Source organism: Equus quagga, chromosome 9 (assembly GCF_021613505.1).
Source record: "Equus quagga isolate Etosha38 chromosome 9, UCLA_HA_Equagga_1.0, whole genome shotgun sequence".
Lineage (NCBI taxonomy): Eukaryota > Metazoa > Chordata > Mammalia > Perissodactyla > Equidae > Equus > Equus quagga.
In genome coordinates, this window is record NC_060275.1 from 86,662,382 (window position 1) to 86,665,997 (window position 3,616).

The window sequence follows — 3,616 nt, forward strand, 5'->3', positions numbered from 1 at the left end:
ATAACTTGTTGAACATGATGATAATCATTACATGATACCATAAAATTAAGGTTTGAAATCAGAGAAACTGTGCTAGGATAGAAGATGTTCTGTTCAGAGTCTGTTGAATAAGAAGTCAGTTCAATAACAAGTCTACCTGGGAAAACTAGCAAATATAAAACATTAAAACTTTTAGATACCTTATTGTAGAAGGGAAGTATATATATATATATAATTGGGGATTTTGGAAATTATAATAGAATTCTTTTTTCAAAATGGCTGCTGTAACATGGTGGCTATTACCTTAATCCACAGTTCTCTAAAGACTGTTTCCTGTAAAGCTTACTGTCAATCGCAGGGGTGTAAATCTCAGGGAGGAAAAGGGTGTAGGGAAGGGGCAGTACCTTGGACCAGGGCCAACCATATGCTACCTGAATATGCTTTAAACTTCTCATTGCTCTGTGAATAACCATCCAGTTTTGTCCCCTAGCTTATTGTCGCCAATCACTGCTATAAAGTCATGCACCACATAATGACAATTTGGGCAACAATGGACCACATATATGACAGTGGCCCCAAAAGATTAGTACCATATAGCGTAGGTGTGCAGTAGGCTATACCATATAGGTTTGTGTAAGTATACTCTGTGATGTTTGCACAACGACAAAATCGCCTAACAACACGTTTCTCAGAATGTAGCCCAATCATGAAGTGATGCATGACTAAACTCACACTAGCTACCGACAGGATCAACATATGTTCCAGTTACTAGTGCTGCTTAAGTAACCACTCAGACTTAGAGTCTTCAAACAATAAGCACTTTATTATGCTCTTGGATTTTGTGACTCAGGAATTTGGACAGAGCACAGTAGGGATGGGTTTTTCTCTTCTGCAGGGTTTGAGGCCTCAGCTGCGACAACTAAGGACTAGGGCTGGCTTGCAGCTGGGGGCTGTAATCATCTGGAGTCTTCTTTACTCGTGTCACTGACATAGCTGATGTCTGGGCTGAGATGACTTGAAGCAGTCACTCAACCAGAACCACTTACACATGGCCTATCTATATGGCTTACTTCTCACAGCATGGTAGCTGGATTTTGAGAGGGATATTGCAGAAGACCCAGCAAGAACTGCCTTAGGAAGCTGCACACAGCCATTACTTCCACCACAGCCTTTTGGTGCTAAGTGAGTCTAAAGCCACATCAGATAGGAGATCATCAAGGAATAAGTGGACATACTTTAAAACTGCAGAAGTCATACTGAAAGGAAGAGTTGGCCCTGTGCCACAGTTGTTGGCCTTTAGGATTGCTATATCTTCAACAGAAACATAGGTCAGTCAGTCTTTTGTCGGGATTATTAGTACAGGTCTCCAATGAGCAAGGACACAAAGGTTCCAGTGAATGTCACTGTCTTCTGGCAACAAAGTGAAAATATTGGTTTGAACCTGGCAGTCATGTCATCAACTCAGGCCCTCTGTCTCTGTGTTATCAGTGCCCTTCCAGCCAAAGACTACTAGGAACACACCTGTACCTGAATATTTTGGGTTTAGTACTTGTCGCAGTAAGGCAGAATATACACCATGGGGAACTGTGGGGTGTCAGTAAGAGGGTGTTAGAAAGAACCTATTATAGGATTTGGGCTTTGCTTGGATAATTTGGGAGAGGATCTAAGAAACTGGAGGTTCACTGTGGATTGGATTGTCAGAAAGCAGGCAATTCTATGAGTAGGTATTTCATTCAGTTTTATCTATAGGAAGGACAGATAGGTATGGATTAAGTTGTAATTTGTTAAAAAATCAGTCACATTTAGCAAGAGGGAAGATGCTTGGTATGAAAGAGTGAAAACCTGTCCAGGACTGAAGGATTGAAAATCGGTTCCAACTGAAAAATCAAAAAGCAGCCCTGCCATTTATCAGGCCGGGAGGCCAGGCACAGATAAAGCCAGCTGCCAAGTCAACAGGAAACATTGTTTCGTCCAAGGTCATGCAGCAGCTATAGAATGCCAGCACGTCCCCCTCTTTGTGTGACCACAGCTTTATTAGCAATGAGGCCCCCAGACATGCTTTGCTATCCCCATCCATCTATTACTGGGGATACCCAATTACTAAACCACTCTTGGCTCACGGCAGCACCCAGTCCCTAGTTAATCCCTGCCTCTCCTTATCCCGCTGCAGAAACAGCATCCAGCCGGCACTGGTCCCCCTTCCCTTAGAGCTTCCTCAGGATCCTTCAGCAGGAACCCAATATCACCAAACATGGCACCCCCGTCCCCTTGTGGATCACGCCATCCACGGTTCCCCTGGAGAGTGTTCCCTTGCTTTCAACCCTTTCAAGGGGGCAAGATCTTTCCTTTGAGCCTCAGGGCTCTAACACAGGCTGTTAGCTCTGCTTGAAACACTTTCCCCCTGCTTTACGTGGGTAACACCTACTTATCCTTTGGATTGCAGTGAAAATATTTCCCCAGCATAGGTTAGGTCTGCCCACTATATGCTCTCACAGACCTCTGTATTTTATGTTAGGAACACTTACCACAACCGTGATTAAATTATTGTCTAACCGTTCCTTTCCGGTTATGCTCTAGTGCCCATCCCCAAACCCAAGGAACTGGGTCTCATTCTCTGATTTATCCGCAGCATGCCTAGCACATAATAAGTTCTTCATAAAAAATTGTTTAATGTCGGCGGCTCAGTGGCCGAGTGGTTAAGTTCGCGCGCTCTGCTGCAGCGGCCCAGGGTTCGGATCCAGGGCGCGGACATGGCACGGCTCTCAGGTCACGTTGAGGCGGCGTCCCACATCCCACAACTAGAAGGACCTGCAACTAAGATATACAACTATGTAACTATGTACGGGGGCGGGGTTGGGGAGATAAAGCAGGAAAAAAAAAAAGATTGGCAACAGTTGTTAGCCCAGGTGCCAATCTTTAAAAAAAAAAAATTTGTTTAATGTCAGTAAATAAATATAGCACGTCTATTTGCTGTTTTAGGGGAAAAAAAAGGTGTAGCTAGGTAGTTGAAAGACATTATTTTTCGATACCAAATTAGGAAAAAAAGAGGTCTCTATCTTCGGCCACTTTTTTTCTTTTTGAAGAAAACTGGCCCTGAGCTAACACCTGTGCCCATGTTCTTCTACTTTATATATGGGATGCAGCCATAGCATGGCTTGATGAGCAGCGCGTAGATCCCAACCCCGGATCCAAACCGGCAACTCAGACCGCCTACGCAGAAGGCGTGAATTTAACCGCTACCCACGGGGCTGCTCAGCCACTTTATTTTATTTTTCTTAACAGCTTTACTGTGGTATAATTGTTGTTTAGATTATTTAAATAAGCATCACTCCAGTAAAATCCATCCGTGTGGTTCTTTGCTGGACCGTCACAACGCAGCTCCTCACAAGGTTTAATTACAAACAGCTCACAACAGTTCCGTGTGTGGTACCGGAACTACAGACAGCAGAGAAAGCAACCAGATGCCGGACGAGGAACTCCCGCCTCCCCGACTTCCGGTCCCGCCCTTCGCAGCGGCACGACGGGGTGTGGCCGCGGAGCGGAGGGCACGGTCAGGGCGGGACTTCCGGCTTTCTTCCGGAGGCAAGGCGCTTGCCCGGGGTGCGGGAAGGTTTGAACTGGCGTTCTTTCCTGTGCT